The sequence below is a fragment of the Centroberyx gerrardi genome, chromosome 12 (genome assembly GCF_048128805.1).
Source record: "Centroberyx gerrardi isolate f3 chromosome 12, fCenGer3.hap1.cur.20231027, whole genome shotgun sequence".
Classification (NCBI taxonomy): domain Eukaryota; kingdom Metazoa; phylum Chordata; class Actinopteri; order Beryciformes; family Berycidae; genus Centroberyx; species Centroberyx gerrardi.
This window is the reverse complement of record NC_136008.1, coordinates 2,428,823-2,453,605: the sequence shown is the minus strand read 5'-3', so window position 1 is coordinate 2,453,605 and position 24,783 is coordinate 2,428,823. Positions and strand designations below refer to the sequence as shown.

General features: G+C 41.5%; 1 pseudogene across 1 annotated transcript in view; it reads right to left on the bottom strand.

The window, feature by feature from the left end:
- The window catches only part of LOC139922796 (atrial natriuretic peptide receptor 1-like), an 84,253-nt pseudogene that overhangs the window by 17,702 nt on the left and 41,768 nt on the right, over nucleotides 1-24,783 (bottom strand). Inside the window, exons 4-5 of the transcript XR_013506900.1 lie at nucleotides 24,166-24,279; nucleotides 16,803-16,938 (exon numbers count right to left, since the gene is read on the bottom strand). The product of XR_013506900.1 is annotated as an atrial natriuretic peptide receptor 1-like (transcript). The remainder of the gene's footprint in view (nucleotides 1-16,802; nucleotides 16,939-24,165; nucleotides 24,280-24,783) is intronic.

Below are 24,783 nucleotides of genomic sequence, written 5' to 3'. Positions count from 1 at the left end.
ACACACACACACACCTGTATGCATACACACACTTCTTTTTACATTCACATTCTAGTCATTTTGGTGACGTACAATGAAGTCGCAGTAGAATAAACTTTGATTCGTAGATCACCAACATAAGAAGCAAGCAAAAGTGCAAACACACACACACGCACACACACACACACTCTTTCTCTCGCCATGATGTTTGTTGACTGATCAACTGACAGTCTGTGGTTCTGATTTAACAGCCATGCAGAGAAATGATGCAGTTAACATTGACTCATCTGAGTCATACGTGTTGCTGGTAAGTGATGCATTGCTTTCCAGGAATAAGGAGTGTGTGTGTGTGTGTGTGTGTGTGTGTGTGTGTGTGTCTAAGGTAAACAAAGAGAGAGAAGTTGGGGATTTAGTCGGATGATTTATTTTCTATTGTCACAAACACTAACCTTCACTCGAAATGAAGACGCATTCGCCTGCAAACACACAGGGAGACGCAGAGAACAGGGAGTAAACAGGATGTGACACGCGGCAGCTGCACATGCTCTGCCGTGACGTGAGACGTGTCCACTTTTTTAACGTATTTGTCTCGCCAGTATGAAGAGCGTGAAGTCTGTGTTGGAGCCATTTTATGTTTATTTAAAATGCTTTAGCAGATAATCGAAAACAGTGGGGAAATCAGCAGTGACGGGAAAGTGTTTGGATGCTGGTTCCTCTCCACCCGATACGTTCTGTTCTTGCTTTATTTGTAGTTTTATGCAATGTTTGCTATTTGGTTGAACTTTAGTCTTTGTTGCACCATTTTAGTTTGATTTACCAAGTTACTCGTTACCACAAAAAAACTAATCAGAGTACCCCCTACACTGCTAAGGCGACCTCACACACTCATATCATCCATTCACACTTTTCAGCCTCCATTAGATTTCCCTGGACTGCCACCCAGCCTCTTCAAACAGGTGCAACAAATCGTGAGGAATCAAATATTTATCAAACAAAGTAATGAAATATGAAGGATGCTGAAGCCAACTACCACCACAAGGTGCCTTAAACGCACAGTATGTCATTTCTGCCACTAGGGGTCTCTCAATCGAAACAATAACAAAAGACGTAGTTTGATGACATCGTGAAGTAGCGTGGGATCATGGGAGTTTTTTTTTACGGGGACAGCTTCGGCGACAGAACGCGCAGCAAACGGGAATGAATAATGAGTGAGCAATAAAAACAATAGAATGAAAAAAACAACAGAGTGGCTAGCTAGCTAGTTGGCCGACTTCCTTCCTCACTCTCTGATGTATCAGCTGGAGGAAGTTAGGGGGTAAAGAGGATATGACGCCACTGACAGGCGACCAAATGAAACGCACCGCTACCTTGAATAAAATTACGTATTTCTCTGGGTTTGAACATTGTTGGAAACATTTGGGATAATGTAAGTACACAACTCAAAAAAATATATCACATAGGTCTAGTCGTTTTTAGATATTTTAATGCGGAAATGTTACATATTATACCTTTAAATGGCCAACTAGAAGAAGACCGGTGTGAATGTGAACGGAGCAACGTTGGACTGCAAAAAGCTGATTCGGGCTCAGCAAAACCTTTCACCGGATAAGTAAATGTTACAACATCCAGCGTCCAATCAGAGCGAGGCAGCGAGGCCCGGGGCTGAACGGGCGCCGTCTCTCCGTACGGACAGCAGTGAAGCAGAGCTGCAGATACAGATGGATCGCAGCCGGGGAGAAGGAACAATTACAACAGCTGCGAGAACAGAGAAGTATCGAGGACTTAAGTGGCTTCAGGCTGCGCTGACGGAGCAAACAGCAGGCGCCGTCATTATTTCTCTGATTGCAATTCATCAGAATCAGAAAGCCTTTATTCACCAAGTACAGCAAATGCCAAAGTACAGCAAAAGCATGCCGTGTTTCTGACCTTTTCATTTTCAGGTTGTTTTTTTTCAGTTCTTACGTTGACTCTTCAACATGAGTTTGAAGGTTTTCATCAATCCAGATGCCAAGGTAATTATAAGATGGCACCCTTTCTATCAGTGTTTCATTTAAGACGCTGTTAAGGGGATTCTGGAACTGAGCCTTGCTTCCTGGAAAACAACATGTACTTTTTTGTTTTATCTGCATTTAGAACTAATTTAAGATCAATATATGCAATTTGTAAGGCTTGGAATTCAGATTGGAGAATGGAAAATACCAAGGAGGCTGCTGTGGAATACAAGACTATCATCAGCATAGAAACATACTTTAGACTGCTTCACATAACTGCACACATTATTTATAAAAAACGTTAAGTGAAGTGGGCCTAAAATGGAACCCTGTGGAACACTTTCGGAAATCCTGATTTAATTTCTATTTGCTACGACTGATTGTGTTCTGCCACTAATGGTTTTATTATCAAACCTAAGGAAGTCTGTTAAGCAGGAGGGAATGATCGACTATGTCAAACGCCTTTTTCAAGTCAATGAATAAAAATTACACAGGATTCCTTTTCATCACGAGCACAAATGATATCACTAATTACTTAAGAGACAGCAGAGACGGTTCTGTGTTCAGACCTAAAGCCAGGTTGATACCTGTTTACAATAAATTCTCAGATAGGAAAGATTATTTAGAAGGCCTTCAAGGATTTTTGCCAAACACGAGCCTCAGAGATGTCAGAGATGTCATTAATAATAAGCTTGGGTAAACAAAGTCTAACCCAGCAGATTTTCTGGGGTCAGAGGACAATATGGAATCTAAAACCTCCTTCTTCAGACCCTTCTCAGAGAAGGTAGAGACAGACAGTATTTCCAAATAGATTTCCCATTGAAACAACATGTTGAAAGCGTCAACAATTAATTTTTTGTCTGTAACAGAAGTCAACTTAGGGCTCTGTTTTTTTTTATTTGTTATGACCAACTTTTTATTGTATTTTGATTTGATGTACCCCACGGGGGGTAGGAAGACGACAGTGGAAACAACACATCGCCAATACTTTACATGCAAAACATTTACCTTCTATGCGTTTGCCATACATATATTGGAAATGTTACATAGGGGCACATGCCCATGCAGATGCAAATATATTCTACCTACATATACATGCATGCACACACACAGTATAAAACATAAGAGCATGTACACAAAAGCATGTTCGATAAATATGTATACACATATTCTGGTCCTACCTCCCATCCACCCACATGTGACTGCGACTGATCTCCCCGCCCTCTCCCTCCCTACTTCCTTCCCAGTCCTGTGTGAGCACAATGACTTTCTAGTGTTCCCTTTACAAGTCATGAACACCAATGCAAGACAGGGCTCTGTTTTTATGATTTTACAGTTTTCCAGAATTGAGCAGGATTCCCATGGGAGTGCTAACAGAATAGGAAGCCTTGGCTTGTCTAATAGTGGCAAGACATTTCTGCCAGCCAGCCGCAGACCCTGTGGCCCTCGCTTTGTCCCATGCTGCCTCCCTAGACCGTTGCTTTTCAGTTTTCTGGCATGTCCCATGGGTTACTTCTATTTTTTGCCCTTTCATGGGGCATGTTTGTCATCGACACTGATATCAAGTTTAGAGAAACAGTCTAGCAGGTAGCAGATGGGGTCTGTTCTGTAGAAGAGGAGCTTCTCTCTCTGGGATTTCACTGTCTGGATCCATGAACGTCAAGAGCTTTGTGACAGAAAGCAGCATACAGAGTGTTGAGCCTGCAATCAGACACTCGTTCTGCCTTGAGAAGTCAGGATGGACACACAATAGACACACAATAGACAGACAATTACACTGAGCCAACTGAGAGAGGCACACAGGGGACGTTATGAGCACAGGTACGTGATGAGGAAATATGTTTCAGGGTGTTGAAAGTGTCCGTTTCACTTGAGGTTTTATGGATTTGGAGAATCAGAATGAACTTTAACCATGACATGACATATGATAGCAAAACAGAGCATGACATGACATGTCCAATCATGACGTGACATAAGGTAACAGAACAGATTCATATTGTCTGTAACAGAATGGAACAGATCATTTATTATTAAAATATCTTACAACACCTTGAGTGCATATGTTTTTAGGCAGCGTTGGTGCCTGGCTCTTCACATCGAGCTACACAGAATGACAACAGAACGGTCGTATTCCCAATCCATCAAGCCTGGTGAGAACTGGCTGTCCATTAGTTAATGGAGCGGAAACCAGAGAGAGAGAGAGAAAGAGAGAGAGAGAGAGAGAGAGAGAGCTGTAACCTGATATCTACATCTACCCCCCCTCCACACACACACACACACACACACACACACACACACACACCCCTATTCACGGTCCATAGGGTCAGACCGCCTCCTTCCTTCCATGTCTTATTTGTCATGGATATTATCCATGATGAAATCTTATTACACTCTTTCTCTCTCCCTCCCTCCCTCTCTTTCTCTCATTCACTCTCTCATTCTCATTCTCATTTTCACACACACACACACACACACACACACATACACTCATTCTCCCTCCTCTTATTAGAATATCTTTTTTGAGGAGAGTGGCCTATCCACCTCTATTAAGTATTTATACATGTGTTAATGAGGATTATTTCCTGTGTGGCGAGACAGTATTCAGGCTGAGGGAGACAAAGTAGGGAAGGCACAAAATAGAAACACAGACAGACAGACAGACAGACAGACAGACAGACAGACGAAGGCTCATTAGATTCACTCAATAAACAGTAAATGATCGTGAAAAAATTTGATTCAAGGAAGAAAAAGAAACAAAACTCCAAAATTGCAGTAATGTGGTTTTACTGGAGGCAGCAGTCTCCATCACTCTGCCATCAGGATGTCTGCTCTTCATGCAGAAAATGAATGGGAGTTAATTTTGTGTTTGGCTGTGCACAGAGCAGCGAACCCAGCGACTGTTGAGTAATACATGCAGCGACCGACTGGAGATAAATTGGATTTGGAGAGAACGCCATGTCTGGTTTCACAAGCTGCTTTTTAAACTCAGAGCAGCTTACGCACGTCTGTAGGTCCAGCACTGACAAGTACAGACAGTGTGTTGTGGAACATTTAGATGGCGCTTCAGATTTCAACCACAGGGGAACCGCAGAACGCTCCCTGAGGAACCCCTTCTTCAAAAAATATCCCCTTCAGGACTACTGGCAGCCTAGGATCTTACAGGAACCTCCAGTGAACCTCAGTTTTTAGAGTGTAATGAGTGTATGTACATCGGGCTTTAGGGCCAAAGGGCTGTTTCACAAATGTTATACTTCTCAAATCAAGGCTGAAACAGGCGCAGGGAGGGTCAGAGGTTACAGACTGTCCTGCTCCCAGGTTTGAAGCACCTTGAGATTGTGTTGTATTGTTATAAAGGGTAACACTTTATTTTCCAGGTCCACAATTTCCTAATAATTTCCTAGAAAGGAACTGTTAATTTCTTAGGAAGTTTCCTGGAAAAAAACATTAAATTATGTAGTAATTCTACAGAAAATGTCATCGGTCTAGTGAGTCAATAAGATACTGAACATTTCTAAAAGAATTTCCTGGAAAGAACTGCAAAACTATAAACTATTTATTGGAAAAATATCAGAAGTCATTATTCATATAATTATATAATATAGTTATTTACTGAATTCTTAATTAATTTTAGTTAATTTCTAGCTTTCTATATAACTACTACATAATTTCATGGTTCTTTCCAGGAAACTTACTAATTAATTAACAGTTCCTTTCTAGGAAATTATTAGGAAATTGCGCACCTGGAATATAAAGCTTTACCTTATTAAGTTTGATCCCTGCACTCATTATTGTGTCAGTTAACATAAAAAGCTTCAGCAGCACACTGAGCCCTTCTTCTCTCTGGATAAGCAGATCAGATGCTTGTCTTACACAGAATCAGCCTTCAGACAGCACAGGACAGGTCTGTTTCAGCACCTGAAGGAACCCTGATGTAGTCCTGAAAGCCAAAACCAGTTGCCTAGTAACCAGGCTCACCTCATCCTAGGCTTAGCCTGCCCACTGCTTATAAATCAGAGATTAGGACAGGCTGACAAATCCTGTTAGAACGTCTCTCCGCTCCCATCACACGCTGTCAAGTCACATCCATTTATCCAGGAAGTAAACAGGTTCATCACAAAACACAACAGGGGAGAGGAGTATAGATAAAAATGACAATCATACATATGCACACACACACATACACACAAACTCCAACATATGCTCTCTCTCTCTCTCTCTCTCTCTCTCACACACACACACACACACACAGATTTCCATTGTCCATTGTCTCTCTCCTCACACACACCTCTGTCAGGTCAGAGGGAATGCATGTGTGTGTGTGTGTGTGTGTGTGTGTGTGTGTGTGTGTGTGTGAGTGGTCAAATTGGGGGCAGCCTGCAGGAGAATAAGGTACAGTAAATGACAGACCAGCCGTCCCTTTCATTTCATGGAAATGCCAAAATCATTTGTGAAGCTGAGGCCGCAGGGGGGAAGCTGTCCCCTGCTGGTCTGGCTGATCTGGAGTCTGACAGCTGAACGTCTGGACCAGTCAGACCTGACAAGATTCCTCAGCGGGCGGATTAATGAAGCCGGACAAGGGATTACTGCTGAAACTAATAATGATGGAAGTCTGACTCTGATCTCTCCAATCTACTAGAAACTTCTTCCACGGCGGTTCATAATGAAGCACACCTGTTGCCGAGGCAGACTCACACATAATAAGGTAGGAGGTGTGATATTTCAGGGATCTAAAAATGGCAAGGAGCCATTCTCTGTGCTGAATTATGAAAAACTGTGTGTGTGTGTGTGTGTGTGTGTGTGTGTGTGTCTGACAGAGAGAGATAGAGAGAGAGAGAGAGAGAGACCAAAAGAGAGAGGGAGGAGGAACAGAATAAGTTTTGATATCATCATTATACATGATTGTCATAAAAATGTATTGCAAACCGCTTAATGTTGCAAATGTTGCTTATCCCTTGTTGTGTTTTTAGCAATTGTTATTGTTCTTGTCTCTTATTTTTATACATATATATATATATATATAAAAATATATATGATTATTATTAGAATTATTATTATGTGAAATAAAGGCATTTTAATTTTTGCAACAACACAGAGTGCCTTGGACAAACGTTTTGCTGGAAATTGCTGTTTTTGACTGGATCTTATAGTATCTCATTCTCTCATTCTATCTCGAATTTGCATTTTATTTTTCCAAAATATTAGCTTAAAACCCGGCTGGACAGCTGGATGTAAACACAGCTATTGTAATTATCAGCCGGGGCCAGACCCCCAGCACGGAGCTGCCCCGCCCCCAGGAGATGTGGAGGCTCAGCGGGGCGAACAGCAGCACCGACAGCCTCTTAAAGGCCACAGAGTGACGGATGTCCAGGGAGGAGAAAGGAGGCGCAGGCAGACAGAGAGAGATAGAGAGCAGAGAGAAAGAGGAGCAGAGGACAGGAGGGAGGAGGAGGAACGAGGACGAGGAGGCAGGAGGCTCTGGTTTCACACGATTAGATTTCCAGACTATTTCGGGGGTCTCCTCCGCTGCCTTCCAGGGGCTTTTCACAATGAGACGAGGAGAGGAGAGGAGATCAGGTCGCTTTCGGTAATAAGGTGAGATGGATGAGAGCAGAAACCGAAAAAACAAGAGGAAGACGAGACCGCCGGCTGGATTGAATGACAGACATGAGAGAGAAAGAGACAAGAGAAAGATGGAAAGAGATGGCAGGAGATGACACCGGAGATGGAAACTGAATGACAGTAATTGAAATGCTAGGAGGCAGCTGATGTGGAGTGAAGGTCTGGGAAAAGACTCACTCTTTCTCTTCAGTTACTCATCCTGCAGGAAAACGCCAAAGGAAAGGAAACACTTGAGTGAAAAGGGGGAAACAAAGAATATTGAAAGCAGGTGCTTCCACATGGGGGCGGTCCTTAAGCTAATTAAGCAATTAACAGGCTGATTGATGAGGCTGATTGTTGGCTCAGGTTTGGCAGGAACTCCAGTGACAAAATGTGATTTTCAAATTCAAAAATGCCAGATTCATACAAGTCCTTGTGGAGAACGTTCTTCACAAGTTTTCCGGGAGAGAACTAATTTCTCAAGAACACAAGAGCAGCGAACACATCTTTCTAGTTTGATACAGACTGTGTGTTTGCTGTCGCACCATCAATTAACACACACAGGTGTTCATATCCCCAGCTGTTTCAACCATCTGTAGTATTGAGTATAGATCAAATGATGCCAAAAATGTGCTTCCCATTTTCTTCGATGTGTCCTCGGCTGGCCAGTAAACTTTCTTTATCCGTCGCAAAATGCAAAATGTGTCACAGAGGACACGGTGCACAAGAACATATATTGAGAAAAACCCAAAGATTTTTCAACCTGCTGATGTTTCACAAAGAACAGTGGTTATGGTTATGATTAGCCAATGGGCTAAAAGAGATCCAAATCAAATCAAATCAAATGGCGATGTTGACATACAACATCTCTGTCTCTATCGTGTCATATTACGTACACTAGTGCAGTGCCCGTTCAAAACGTGCCTGTCCGGAACGGGCCGATTGCTTCTTGCAGTTTTCTCGAGAACCGCGTGTGCCCGTACCGCTTGAGCCCCGCTGCTGCACAGAGCGCTGTCCGCTTGTTTATTCAAAGTTTATTAATATTGAACGTGTCGCGTGTCCAAATTGCACCAAATCCGACACTGCACGTCCTTGGGTCCCCAGCAATACACCCGCCAAGTGTGAAGTCGATCGGACGAACGGTTCTCGAGATATGCGACGGACACACACACACTCACTCACTCACTCACAGACAGAGATTCCTCACTTTATATTTAGATTACCTTTATTTTTATTTTATTACCTCTTTTCTTTTATTACCTTCCTGTACTTGATTTCCTTCGCACTGTTCCGCCGGTTGCTGCTGTGGCACCTGAATTTCCCCAAGGGGATCAATAAAGTGCTGTCTTATCTTACATTGAAAAGTGTAAGGGAAAGATTCTTCATGATCGGTAAGAGGAATCGATCGTGCGGTTTCTTATCAATTCCAGTGAATTAGGCAATTTGGAACCGGGACTAAACTGGAACCAGTTCTCGGTGCCCGGTCCTAGGAAGGATCGAAAGGAAGATGGAAAAATCACTTCCAACAAGTTGATCCTCTTCAGGGAGGGGGAGGGGGGGGGCAGGAAGCAACGGGGCTGATGGGAAATGTAGTCTTAATGTGGAGAAACACTAGAACTAACAATACTACTGGTGTGAGACAGAGGAGACCGATCGTCTGCACCATGCTCTCATTGGTTTATTATTATACCAAGATATTACAATGAATGTGACAATGATACACTGATGTTTAAAACGCTCCATACAGCAGCTTTAAAATGAGCGGATGGAAACAAAGCGTCAGCCTCCACCTCCTCCTGCTGTCTGTAAGTGTTGACCTGCAGAGTCTGACGGCTCCTGGTGACGGAGGAGAGGAAGATGGTCGTTCTTTAACCTGAGGTCGCTCAGAGCGAAGAGAGGAGAGACACTAATGGAGGACGGATGGAGGGAGAATGAGAAGTGGAGAGGCAGGTGAGAGAGAGAGAGGGGAAGAGATGGAGAGCAGGACAAATACGCCGGGTACACACACACATCCTGCCCCGCGCTCACCTCCAGTATATTATATGGACAAACCTGTGCTCTGTGTGTGTGTGTGTGTGTGTGTGTGTGTGTGTGAAGTCATGATGTAAATAGAAGAAGTGAAAGGGCTTCTGGTGATCTTTAGAGCTCCATAGAGGAACTTCTGAAGGTTAATTTCAAAAAGGATCCATGAACCTTGACCTTACTTTCGGGAAATTCTAAAATAAGAATTTAAATTTAAACGTATTAGAAAATATGTAGCATGTAACATTTTGGAAGCACCTTGCATGGCAGCACACACACATATAAACACACACACACACACACATTTGCATTAGTATATGATCCCACATAACCCCTAACTCTAACCTAATCCTAATTGTAATATTAACCCTAAACCCAAGTTCTAACCATAAACTGCCATTAACCCTAACCCAGTGAAACTTCTGCATCTTTACTTCCTTAATGTGATGTATTTCCTGTTGAAACAGGATGTGGGGGCGGGACATAACACAGGAAGGGATCATTCCAAAGTGTAAACCAATGGGAGAGAAAGGCAGCTTTATTGGATGGGAGGGGCGGAGGGGCGGGACTGTTAAAAAAATCTGTGATGTTTTATTGGTTGGAGTTTATATTTACGCCCCCTGGTGCAGCATGATGTCACCATTAAAGATTCACTGTTTTCCAGTAAGTAAAAGAAATGGGATTTTGATATAAAAATACAAGAATTTTTTTTTTTTTTAGAAGTGTTTTTGGCATTTATTGTTAAATAGGTGTATAATATGACATGGAAATGTAGCCATTTTTCATTTAATGGGAACTTTAATTCTGATCTTAAATCTAAACCCAGTTCTAATCCCTTAAAACTCGCAAATCATCCGATTACCTCATCTTTCTATCCTTGTGAGGACATTTGAACCAGAACGCACACACACACACTAGAGTCACTTCCATTAACCCTCAGTAACTTTCCATCCTCTCTCAGCCACCCCCACCCCCCCCCACCTCATGCCTGTGACCCCTGGCGACCTTTGACCCCATCACCTTCCAAAATATACACCACCTCCTCCTCCTCCGCCCGGCAAAACAAACAGCAGAGAGACAAAACCTCATCACCAGATCCAGAGACAAACACACAGCAGAAAACACTCCGGCTGATCAATCAAAGCTGCGGTTCCTCTGATTGGACGGATCGGGTGACGACAGCTCCCATTGGCTGAGAGGACGAGTGTGTCGACGGTGCGAGCCCGTAAACAAGTCTGACCTGACAGAGGTGTGTGTGAGGAGAGAGACAATGGAAATCTGTGTGTGTGTGTGAGAGAGAGAGAGAGAGAAAGAGAGCATATGTTGGAGTTTGTGTGTATGTGTGTGTGTTTGTGTATGATTGTGTGTGTGTTTGTGTGTGTGCGTGTGTGAGATTGTATTTGTGTGTGCATGTGTATGTGTTGTGTGTGCGTGGGAGTTTGTGCGTGAGTGTGTGTATCTGTGAGAAAGTGTATGTGTGTGTGCAAGTATGTGTGTATAAATGTGTGTGCATAAGTGTGTGTATGTGTGAATGTGTGCATAACGTGTGTGAGTATGTGTGAGTTTCTGTGTGAAAATGTGCTCTATGTGTGGAAATGTGTGCATACCATGTGTGTGTGTGTGTGTGTGTGTGTGTGTGTGAGAGTGAATGTGTGTACATGCATGTGTAGTTGCATATATGTGTCTGCATTTGTATAGGCTAGAGTTTATTTATTTTCCCATCTTTGCATGTGTGTGTCTTTGTATATCCATCCGTGTGTGTGTGTGTGTGTGTGTGTGTGTGTGTGTGAGCTTTGGAGCTTACAGCAGAGGAAGCTTCATGTCGTTCATCATCATCTGAAGCTGCAGCTGAACCTTCCATTAAAACCACAACAACAAACCTGATTCACACAGCGCTGACTAACTCTGTGACACTGCACTTTGCAGGGAAATTTAAGGAGAAAATAAAACTCAAACTGTAAATAAAGAAGAAATAAAAATGCAAAATGACGCAACACAAAATATATGTAGAAACCCCGGAAGTTTCCTTGCCAACCTCAAAATATCGAGGATGCATCGAATGGAGACTTGACCAACGAGAACGAATTGAAATGGCGACGGCGAGCAGCGCTGCAGTCTGCAGTACAGAGCCGGTTAATTAACAGCTGTGTGTCTTCATTAACCAGCGCGCGACGTGAAGCTCACAGTCCACCTGAAACTGTCAGGAAGCTTCTCTGTTCTCACTTTGATGACGAGATCGATCTCCACAAGGCGACTTGGGAGGACGCGAGTATCGACTCGGCGTTGTTGGATTTGATAATCACCGTTCTGAAGCAGCTGACTCCCAGCTGGATCTAATTAACGGACTAATGAACGTGACAATCAAGCTGGATGAGCTGGAAATATTTTGAGTGACGTCTCCATTCAGAGTCTGTAGATCTTCCTTCCAGAGAAACCAGAGGCAGAGGTGAACTGACTATTTTCCACATTTTAGAATAACAGTAAATACATCAAAACTATGAAATAACACAAATGGAATTAAGCAGTGACCAAAAAAGTGTTAAACAAATCAAAACTATCTTATATTTTAGGTTCTTTAAAGCAGCCGCCCTTTGCCTCGATGGAAAGGAAAAGGCTTTGGAAAGAAATTCATACATAGGATCAACTTCACTATTTATATTTGTCTAAGAAACTCATTTCAAGTATTTCAGCAGAAGCCTTTAGATCAAAATGGCTTTAAGAGAATGAAGAACACATTCAGTCAGGTGGGTCCAGACTAATGACTGGTACTCTATATGTTTATACTGTGTATGTGTGTATTTGTACAATTAGTACTGTTCTCCTATGCTTAAGTTTTGCTTTTATGTGAAGCACATTGAGTTTCCCTGTGTAGGAAATGTGCTCTATAAATAAACTTTTACATACTTTTGATTTCTTAAGCAAAAACATTAATGCTAGTATACTTCTTAACCTGAAAACATTTGTACTGTTGGTTAGTTTTCTTATCAGGTGAGACTGCACAGTATTGAGGAGATAATCTGATCCATTCAGATGTAGTGAAATCAGTTTATAAAACGGACACTTCCAGTTCTCAGTTCTGATTGGCTGAGACACATTCATTGTCAAGCCATTGTAAAATACATAATAAACACCTGAAACACTCACTGAAACTGCTTTACAGTGATTTTAGAGAAGCTAAGAGGGTTTTTACCACACGCCTCCCACCTGCATCTTATTAATAGACCGAGGAACGTGACACAGCATCTGGATCAAGTGGAGAGAATCTGAGCGGCGTCTCCATCATCCGTCTGCAGCGTCCGGAAATCTACTTCCCATGAAGCCAGAGGCAGAGAGGAGGAGATGGACGGACTCCGGCTCTCGCTCTGGTTTTTGGCGGAGCGCCGGCTGCCAGCAGGAGCGAGCGGAGACGAGGAGGCAGACCGGTCGGCAACAAGTTTCAGCAACGTTGGCATTTTTTCTCTCTCTTTCTCTCAGTCGTCTTCTTCCTTCCAGGATCTTGAAGAGAGGCAGAGGGAAACATCTGCCTGTCCGCCGAAAGCCGACACGACCAAACTGATGTGTCTTTTTCCAGTTTCAGTGATGTGAAGCAGCCTGCGGACTGCTCACACACATTTACATTCACATCAGCAGACTGACTCCTTTCTCAGAAGTCTACTCTCTGCTTAGCTCTACTGAGAATCTTTCATGCAACAAGAAGAGAAATGAAAGATGAGACTATCAGAGCTGCAGATGTAAAGAGAAGGGAAGGAGCGCTGCATCGGGTCTTCACTGCAGAATGGACAGCTGCTGTTTGGACAGAGGTGGTAGAAGGACACAAATTCCCTACTCAAGTAAAAGTGCAAATATTCATTTAAAAATATACTATAAGAATCATTTCAAATCCTTTACTCAAGTCAAAGTATAAAAGCACGTGGACTTAAATTTACTTAAAGTATAAAAGTAAAAGTCGTTCTCTAAAAAAGTCGTTTCTAATGTTCTAAACTGGTTTTCTGTCGAGCGTTCCTCTGAATCCCAGATGAGAAAGAGTCTGCAGCTCAGATCACGAACCCGAACCCTAGCAGCTGAATTCACGAACGTTAATTCTCTCTCTTGTTGCTTCTCTCTTCTTCGTGTTGCTTCTCTCTCTCTCTCTCCCTTTCTCTAATCTTTGGTGTCACTTTGCTGAACAAGCAGCCAATCACATCTGGCTCTCGATCAGCTGCTTCCGGGAAGGAAGCCGTCTGATGCTGAAAATACATTTTTCTTAGAAAATCAGTTGACGATTTCCCGAGAGTAGCGAGTCTGTTTTGAAAATGTAGTGAGTAGAAAGTACAGATTTTTCTTTTGAAATGTAGTGAGTAAAAGTAAAAAGTCTTCAGTGAAAGAAAAACTTGAGTAAAGTACAGATACTTGAAAGTCTTACTTAAGTACAGTAATGAAGTATTTTTACTTTGTTACATCCCACCTTTGTGTTTGGATGGAGTCACAACAGGCCAATATACTGGATGAATAAAACATGTGATGAAAGTCAGACTAGACTGTAATGTGTTGATGCAGTGGTTTGAATCTATTCTTTCCATGGGAAATAAAGACATTTTCATTTTTAGTGCCTTGGACATGCCTGTATCACTGACCGGGCACGCAGGGCACGTGCCCCGGGCCCCCGGACCACCAGGGGCCCCAAAATAGTCCTGAGTCCTGCATCCTGAGTCCTGCGTCCGTGTTCAATGCATTTTGCAACATTTCACTAATTTCAACTGAAATGTGCAGCCAGGTGGGACGCTGACACACACCGACCTGCCTCAGGTCCTTAACCGCAGGCCACAGTTTAGAATGATTATGGGGCCCGAGCCACAAGCCTCTATTGAAATTGGGGGCCGATTTCTATTTTTTATTGATAGAGGCGCCAACCACAAATAGTAAACTGCCACCTATTGATTGTATGTTTATTAATTTAGTGAATATCATCCAACTAACATACAGAGCACTAATTATATACTGGTGGGGCAGTGGGGGTCTAGGAACAGACATAATCAAATATTTTCAATAAATTTCAACATTGGTGCTTCATTCCCGCCACCTGTCACCTCGCCTCCTTACAGTCACAACCTGCAATCCACCTGTAAACGAAGGGGCCTGCCTTGGGCTGGATGAATGTTATCACTCTCAAACTGAGCGAGCTCTAGAAACAAGGAATAGCAGTAAAAGCTAAAAATGAGTTTCAGATTACTTTGAACCTGTAAAAGGTTTATTTTTGTATTGTTTGTAAAAAGGCTAGTATGTTGAGTTACGGTGTGTGGGTGCAGACCTGGGGGGGAGGGGGGCCCAATAGGACATGGGTGCCCAGGGGCCCTGTGGTGGGTTAATCCGGCCCTGGCCTTGGACAATTTGCTTTGCTGGGTACTGCTGGTTTTGACTGGATCTTAATGTGTATTTAAGACTTCCCATGCGTTGGTCTATTCTGAAATGTCTGTATTTCTGAGCTTACTTTTGTAAAAAAAAAAAAAAAGGTTCACACAGGCACAAAATGATCTACGATTGAACCAACTGCCAAAAGAGATTTGTTTTGGAACCATTCGCATTTTTACATTTTACAATTTAGTTGACGCTCCAATTCCTTCATCTGTAACATTATAAGCAACTAGTAGTAAGGAGGTGAAGGGTCAGAGGAACAAATAGATGGAACAAATATTCCTGTGAGCCTTAAATGACGGTGGGTGAAGTAAGAAGTGAAATAAGAGTCAGGGAGAGGAAGTGGAGAGATTTTTTTTTTGGCACATTGCATCATTTCTCCTCCTCCTCCTCCTCTTCTCTCCAACTCTCTCTGGGATTATCTATCACTTTTATTATGAAAGATATAGGCAAAAGTTATGAAATGTGTTTCTTGTTGCTCTGCTGCTGTCGTCTCAACAGGACAAACCCCATGAAATGAAGGTTAAACAAAATAACAAAGGTTTTGTTGATGGTGATGGTTTATGAAAGCATGACAGATGCACTTTCCACTTTTTTTTTTTGCCGTTAAGCGTTTCAGCTGTTGATGTCATCTGTCCGGCTGAGTTCCTGGTTTGTGTTTTATTAATCAGATAGTGAAGACTGAAGCGTTGAGCCGCTGAGACTCTGACATCAGGGGTTTCAGGCCGGCAGGAGGCCAGCAGGCTGAAGATAAATTACTTTGTTGAATAAAAATAAGACATAAACCTCTGCAGAAATCTTTACTGTAACGAAACGCAGACCGATGCAGAGAGAGAGGCATGCAGACAGTCGGCACAGGCCAAGTGTGTCTCTGGCGATGAAAAGATTTGAATAACAGACTGCTGGGAACATTTCAGCTCGACAGAAACTCAAATGAAAAGACGAGTGGTAAAATATTCTTCCCTGAGATCGTCTCTCCACCGAAGCTCCAGTGGCTCTCAGAGAGGAAGCAGTCGACTTCACACTGAATTTCTTCTACAATGTCACCAGCTGACACCTGGTACTAAACTGTGATCTGACTCCAGATCTGCTATCTGGATAAAGAACAATCCGTCACAGCCTTTACATTTACACTTGGTATTTATAAGTATTTATATGTGTTCTCTTCGTCTGCATTGGGATCAGTTCTCATTTTTCATGCGCTCTATGCAGAGCAGGCAGCAGGTGGAGAGGTGTATTATATAGAGGAGACGGTGCGCTCTATCAGTTTTGTAGGAAAATACATAACGTTAAAGATGTCGGCAACAACAACGTCAGCAAAACTGGCCAATCACTGCTCCTTTGTGTGAAAATCCACCAATCAGACTTTCAGATTCAAGCAGACGCACACACACACACACACATCATGGTGGTGCATGACCACCAGCCAAATGCTATAGCACATCTTTGTGAGTGTCTGGTGGGCTGGTGTTAGAGCTGCAACGATTAATCGATTAGTTGTCAACTATTAAATTAATCGCCAACTATTTTGATAATCGATTGAATCGGTTTGAGTAATTTTTTAAGAAAAAGAAGTCAAAATTCTCTGATTCCAGCTTCTTAAATGTGAATATTTTCTGGTTTCTTTACTCCTCTATGACAGTAAACTGAATATCTTTGGGTTGTGGACAAAACAAGACGTTTGAGGACGTCATCTTGAGCTTTGGAAAACACAGGGAGGGTGAAAAGAAGACTTTCCCCCTCTGGGATCAATATCACACACACATACACACACACACACACACACACACACACACACACAGGCAGATGCAGCGGACTGACCGTGGTAGGTTCGGTTCCACATCCTCCTGGTGACGGTCTTGCCCGGCGGCCGGCCCCCGGACGCCGTCATGGTCTCGTTCAGAGCGTGTGTGTACAGCATCAGACCGTCGTAGAAACCTCCGGAAATAATGTTCATCTGGAAGACAGGAAACAGGAAGCAGCGGCACTAAGACACAGAAAACAAGATCAATACACACTGGACTCAGGCTCTTTTAGGCTTTTTTTTTTTTTACCTCTATTTTGTTTTATCTTTGTATGTAGGTGTAACATGTATTTTTATTATGATCCTTACCTATTTTATCTTTCTTACTTTTCTAATATGCCATTTTATGAGTTGATCATTGTGAAGTGTTGGCTAAATGTTATAATTTCTGTTGTTTAATATTTCTATTTTTCATTATTATCCTTACCTATTTTTTATCTTTCTTTCTTTCTTTTTTAATGTCATTTTACCTGACAAATTATGTATTTTTTGTGTTTTATTTATTGAATTTGCCTTGTGTATGAAATGTGCTAATAAATAAAGTTTGCCTTTCCTTTGCCACGCGTTTTAAATCTGGATCTGAATCGCTTTATTTGCAAAGCGTCCATGTGACGCTCAACAAGCTCGTCTCCACCGCTGAACTTTTCACCGTCATCGGCCGTCAACAGCCAATCAGCTTTCTGCATTTCCATGATTCCCTACTGATGTGATTTAGTTTCATGAACAGCAGTTCAACACGGAGGAGAAGTTGATTCCCGCCATTCAAAGCTTCAGTTCTCTACAGCTTTTATTTTAAAGACGACAGGAAGAAAGGTCTCAGAAACGAAGCTTGGAGAACAGCTGATCCATCGTTGGGGTCGATGGGAAGCTCTGAAGCCATTTTACAGATTTTTTTCGGATTATCTTTGATTAGCGCTTGCTAGCTAGCTATTTTAACTCCTCAAAACAGTGTAACGTTATGAATACAAAAGCAGTGAAAAACATAGAATTTGCCCGGATAAAATCTTTGTAGCTGCAGACTTACATAGAAGCAACTGAAGCCTCTGGCCCCGCCCACAATCAGTCAGAACAGAGCGACACATCGACCAGGCTGCTCAGTATGAACATGGGATCAGGGTAGACGATTATCATATAATATTCAGAGCAAGAGAAAGAACATCATAGTAAGCATCGTCTGCTAAGCGCAGCACAGTAATGGGACCGCCAGCTTAATTTACCTCACTACAATACAGAGAAAATTGCTGACTGCCCCTCTAGTTATGTAAAGCCTTGGAATAAGCAGCACATTATCTATTTCTGACGCAGATCTGCTACAGACTGAAAGAGAGACTGATTGCATTTTAATTGCATTTGAAGCAGGGACCATTAAAAGCTGGTATTGATGTCACTCAGCTGTACTGGAAGAGCTGGTTGGCGGGTCCACAGACAACAAAGTGTAATGGCCGTCTTGCCGGCACTTAGTGTAAAATCAATGCATCATTACCTTCCTCACTACTGCTGCTGCTAATGTTGATCTGAGAGTTTAAGCAAGAATTTGATGGACGGAGACCAAGTCCAACCTCGACCCAAACATTTTCACAAACTGATGGTATGGCACATGTGTGTAAAACAGTGAGGGCAAGAACAAATAGGTTGTCATGTTGGAATCCTTATAATCTTTGTGAGCAATCCAGTTAAAATCACAGTGAAATGTAAATTGACTTTCTCACTTCTTAGCTAATTCTCCATATCAACATACACCAAATGCCAAAATAATTACACCAAATGGCCAAAAACTTTAAGCATTTTTATTTTCTCATATTTTTATATGAAAACTTCATTAGCCTACTACTTTTTCCCACGAGTGCTCAAAATGTCCGCCGCCTGGTTCTAGACTGTTCTGATTGGAAGGGCAATCAGAGGTTTGGGGGGGGGGCAACTTTTTATTCATATCAGTGTGCTGAACTTCAGTCTACAGACAACAGCTGTCCTGGCACAGTGTGCTTGCTAGCTAACTTAGCTAGCTAAGTAGCCTAAAACCACCACCAGCAAAGCTCCTAATGCAGTGCAACAACACTACAACAAACAATAACGATGAACTGATACTAACTAATGCACAGACTTTATGGACTGACAACTCAGAAACCCCCACTGTGTCGGGGACGGCATGTTTGCTAGCTAACGTTAGCTAACTTAGCCGTGTTACCTAGCTAATGTTAAGTAACCTAAAACCACCATAATGCAGCACAACACAACAACAAACAATAACCAAAAAGTGATAATAACAAATGCACACAGACTTAATTATACATTTTAAATCAAATTACATTTCCTAGCTAAGTGTAGCCTACTCTCTTCAGTTTTTTGCTACGAGCTAATCTCTGAGCTCAGGTGTAACAGGCTGTGACAACAGACTGGTTTTGTCTCTGATATTTATCCTGTCCAACCAACCAATCAGATATCAGCACAATTTGAAATTGTTGATGCCATTTTGCTGAATTTATAATTTCTTTTTAATCTTTATATTTTTGTGCTTTGTCTTGCTTCACGTGTACAAATGTGCTCTTTTTATGTTTTTATGATTTATGATTTTTTGTGTTTTTAATGTAAAATCTGCACTGTTTTCAGTACACATTACTGTATGAATTAATAAAGTCAAATCAAGTTAAGTCAAGTCAACTGGTGCAGTGGAGCAGCTCAGCGGCCTGCAGCAGAAGACTGTGGCTGTACTGGGCAGCATGCTGCTCTTTTTCAGCACCTTTTTAAAGCTGCAATAAGCAAAATTTCCTGACCACTAGAGGGCGACAGAAACCTCAACATATTTCTAAGTAACACACAGCAAAGCCACTGCACTACGGAGGCCTACTAAGGACAAACCTAGCAAAGCACCGTGCATAAATACTAACAGCTAAGCTAACCGTACCTACAGAGAAGTGTCACCAGTTACCAGTCTCACTTTGACAGATCTTTCTCCTGCTGAAGGTCACATGTCCCACAATGACAAGTGAAGAGGCAGGTAGCAAGTTCACTAGTGTAACAAGTTTACTGGTTTAACAAGTTTACTAGTTTAACCAGTTTACTCGCTCGCTTCATCGATTCCACCATTATGAGAATGTTTTTCAGGAGTGGGAGGGAGAGAGCGGCGCTTTTAACCAGCGAGGGAGGAGACGAGCTAGTTTTAAAAAATGAAAATCTGCTGAACGGAGCGGGAGGAGCTTCGTTCAGGAGCAGAATTTGACAACAAGCTTTAGAAAAAAGGAGAAAACAGCAACACAGCTGCTGCTGTGTGGATGTTGGTTTATATCATTATGTCTCAATGAAATCTCCACATAGCACACATTAGCTTCAGGATTGGTTAGAAGGTCTGATATTGCTTATTGCAGGTTTAAAGGTAAAAAAAAAAAAAAAAAGCCCGGAAATTACAGAAGTCATTATGTGTTATCTGTCTGATTACCTTTAATGAGGCTGCTGACGTGTGGGTGGGATGGCTGGGTGGGGGAGGGATAACATGGAAAAACAAAGGTGTGAATATCTGCTCTTATCGTATCTGTAAAGGCTTCTTGACTTCCAAAAAAAATAAAATAAAAAAAACATTAGAGCAGGCACTCCAATCAGCTGATGATCCTCAAATCAGCCGGTCCAATCTCATCTGATTCAACATCAGGAGGGTTTGAAGTCTCTGTGATTGTCAGTTTGAAAACTCACAGACTGATGAATCTGCTCTGTGTTATTTTTAAATCCCTCTGTTTGCTCCATTCTTCATTATGTTATGTTTTTCTTTGATGTATCCTGTTACGGCTCAATTTCTCTTGGGATCACTGAAGTTTCATCTTATTTCATCTATTGCATGTGTGTGTGTGTGTGTGTGTGTGTGTGTGTGTGTGAGCAGCAGGCTGGGTACTGCAGTGTCGAGCTCTCTGTCTGTTTAATCACATTAGTTTCCCTCAGCTGTCTGTCTGCTGCTGATTAACTGGCTTCACAAAGCTGCCAGGCAACCAGCCTCCTTCTCTCTCTCTCTCTCACACACACACACACACACACACACACACACACACACACACACACACACACACACACACCGATGAGGGACAAACTGGAGTCACATAACAAGTTTGGATGTCAAAGTGCCCACTAACCCAGATGTAATAATTGGTGGTTGGCAGTTTGTCTTAAAGCTGCAACATGCAACTTTTTTCACAATAAAATAACAATAAATAGAATCTATTCTACTGTATCAGTGCGTGTCTGTCTGTGACGCTCTGTGTTCAGGCCTGAATCCCCCCGTTCGCTTGAAATTGTCTTTTCACAACTTTATCTAACATGATGGACTTGTCTGTCTCTTCTTCTGTGGTGTTCATACCAGTTCAGAACACATGAAGAAACAGCTGAATGTGAGCATCAGTCCTGTCATCTGTTCTCTGCTGGACAAACCAGACAACTAAAGCAGGAAGTTCAGAAAAACCACTGCACATGCTGTGTGTGTGTGTGTGTGTGTGTGTGTGTGTGTGTGTGTGTGTGTGTTTATTGTAAGGGGTCACACCTGGTTTCTGTGTATTGTTTCTACTCCTGACATCTTAACTGTCACTGATGTGTTAGACATTCATTCACACACACACACACACACACACACACACACACACACACACACACACCTATGTCAGGGCTTTATTAGAGGGGCTTTGGAATTTGCAGTAAAAGTTCTGTTGTTTATTTGAAGACTTTATTTCCAAAATACTAAAAATCATTATTAAATATCTTCAAAATCACAAAGGTCCGGTCTATAAAAGTGTCTCTTTTAGCCTTTAATTTAATCAAGGACTTAAGTTACTTATTATTTATTTGAATTTAGTATTTGCGTCAGAGTGTGTGTCGCTTTTTTTGAAACGATGGAACAAAACTCTTCATATCCAAACCGTTAAATCATCAAAATGTAACTCTCATTTGTGATCATTTACATGATCACAAACCTTCCCCAATCTGTATGCACTTGTTTTTAACTGTTTATTCTTCCCTTACTGTTTAGTCTGGTTTGTTGTTTTGTCTGGCTTTGTTTTGTTTTATCCTTGTAATCTCGACATCGTTGTAAACGAGGGCCGCCCTCAGTGATTTCTTCGAGAAATAAATAAAGGTTGAATGAATTCCCCTGTTTGTTTTCCTCTGAGGAACCAGAGGGAAAAATCACTTGTGTTCATGTGTAATCACATCAGGGAGCGAACTCACGGGCTACTGGACCCGTTTCCCTCACACACACACACACACACACACACACACACACACACCTCATCACTGGAGATGTGACCATTAAATTGGCAAAATCTGATTTTCCGCATTTCCTTGTTTGTTTAATACAGCTGAGAGAGAAAACAACATTTCTGCTCTTGTGATCATATTAAGAGAAAACTAACAGAGTGTTATCTGAGGATCTGATGGATGGATGAGTCTGTATGATGCAACATTCACTTCATTTCAGTGTTTCTGCTTTAGAAAACTAAGACACAGCGGCTACAGAATGTATTTATCCCTCTTGACTCTTTGCACATTTTCTTGTGCTACAAAATTAGCTCAAAATATTTTGGGATTTGTGGCAACTTTCTAGCTAGAGTAGAAATTGAAGAAATTGATTTCAAAGTATGAACTTCCAAAAACTGAAAATTGAAAAAAAAAAAAAAAAGTTTATAATGGTATTCACTAGTGATGGGACAATCTCTTTATCTCACAATATGATTAGATACGTGATCTGAGGTTCAGGATCAATACAACCAGGATACGATGTGATCAATAAAAGTTCAGTGACAACAAAGTCTGACTGTGCAGAATTCTGTTTATTTCTGAGACACAAATCTTTCTAGAGATGCCATTGGCTGCTAGAATGTAAACAACAATTTAAAAATGTTGTTACAAAGTGACAATAATATAATTTGGATGGAGAGCTTGTGAAACTGTGATGGTCAAGAGTCTCATTAGTGATTACTACAGCAGAATAACATGGAGCTGATATCACCATTCATGTTCCTGACAGCAGAATAACATGGAGCTGATATCACCATTCATGTTCCTGACACAACATATGGACTTTGTATTGAGATATATTGAATTTTGATATATCGTCCCATCCCTAGTATTCACCCTCTGGATTAAACATGTGAACTAGTCAACAGTTTTTGTTTAAAATAAAATGTATTTTAATAGAAGACTGCTGTCCTTGCTTTCTTTCTCTTTCTCACTACTGCCTCTGTTTGTACGTATGCATATATCTGTGTGTGTGTGTGTGTGTGTGTGTGTGCATGTGTGTGTGTGTGTGTGTGATGTGTCAGCCGCTTGCAGCAGGCGTCATGTTGAACCTCTGTGCAGGATGAAATGACAGGATAAGATCATCGGACTAAATTAGCTTCTCTAAATTGAATTGGTTCAGTCTTCCAGCCGCTCTGCAGCTGTCAGACCTGCACACGGTTCACAAAATGAAAACAGCTAATTTGCATAATATTTTCATATTATTTCATTTATATGTTTATTTGATGTTTTCCAGTATTGAAATTGTCGGTCGGATTACGTTTAATAACCTAATTTGCTCCATTCTTATTAAATCCTATTTGTTTTCCTTTGCTGTATCTGCTGCTGTGACAACTCAGCTCACACAGATCATTAAAGTTCCATCTAATCTAATCTAATATGATCTGATCTAATCTAATCTAATCTGATTTGATCTGATCTAATCTGATCTAATCTACAGAAGTGGTCTGTTTAAAGAGAAAATAGTATAGTATTAGAATATTGCCAAGTGTATTTCTTTGTTTTAGTCTTTATTTGTTTTAGTCATTTTAGACACTAAAGAACTAAAACAACTTGGCAGATACTAATCAATTATTAACTATTTAATTTTTTCATTGAAGTGTTTTCTGATGGAGCTCCGCCGATAAATTTGCTTCAACCCAGCTGAGGGAAACACACCTAATTTACAGGTTTTTTTTTAAGTACGTTCATCTTCCTGTTTTTCTTCAAACTTACCCACCGCAGCTTTAAATTTGCTTAAAATGTGCTTGACAGTCTGCTTTTGGACAAAGTGTTGCACCCAAAGCATGCATTAACATCACTGCAATGATGAAACATGAATTTAAGCTTATTGTACTGCACTTGTAAGTCATCCTGGTGAAAGAAGCATCAACCAGTTTGTATATAGTACTGAAATTGTACTTTTGTGCTTAATGATGTGTAAAATAATTTCCAGTCCACTCTGCACAGAAGTGGTTTGACTCGCCACCAACCTCACAGCTCTGCATCATAAACCCTGGTTTCACTTCACCTTTAAGGACATAAGTGTTGATGTGGAGTGGAGTGGACCCCCCCCCCCCCCCCAACACACACACACACACACACACACACACACACTCACACACTCCTCACCAGTGAGTCCTCCACAGTGTAGTTGAACATCCTCTTGGCGTCAGTCTTCAGGTGGCTGACGAACTCTCTGTACTCCGGGTTCTGAGGCTCTCGGTACGTCAGGATCTTCACACTCTGGAGACACGAAGAAAAATCCAAAACATACATTTATTTATCCTGTTTATCCTGCTTAACATTCATACAGTTCCACACATTTCAACCTGGGAGCTAGAGTATGTTTTGTTCTATATGTTTTAAATACACGGCCCATTAAAAGTCTGGGGACAGCTAGCTTTTGAAAATGTTTAATAAATGAGCATGTTTTCTTTGTCGGTTTGCAATAACTGAACCCCATTAAAGACTAACTAAGCTTAGTTTGAGAAAAAAAATCATACATACATATCTGTGATGTTGACACTAAAACAATTAAACTATACGGTCATCAAAAAAACTCCTCAGCAGCTGAACTGAACTCTTCATCCAACAGTCAGAGACGCTCTGCCATGAAAAACCTTTTCTTCACACCAAAGACACACTTTGATCAACATGAAGCTCCAGATCCAAAGTATCAGGAAATATATATTTTATGTATAACAAAAGCAGTGTAGACATTTTTTTTTTCCTTACTTCTTCATTGAA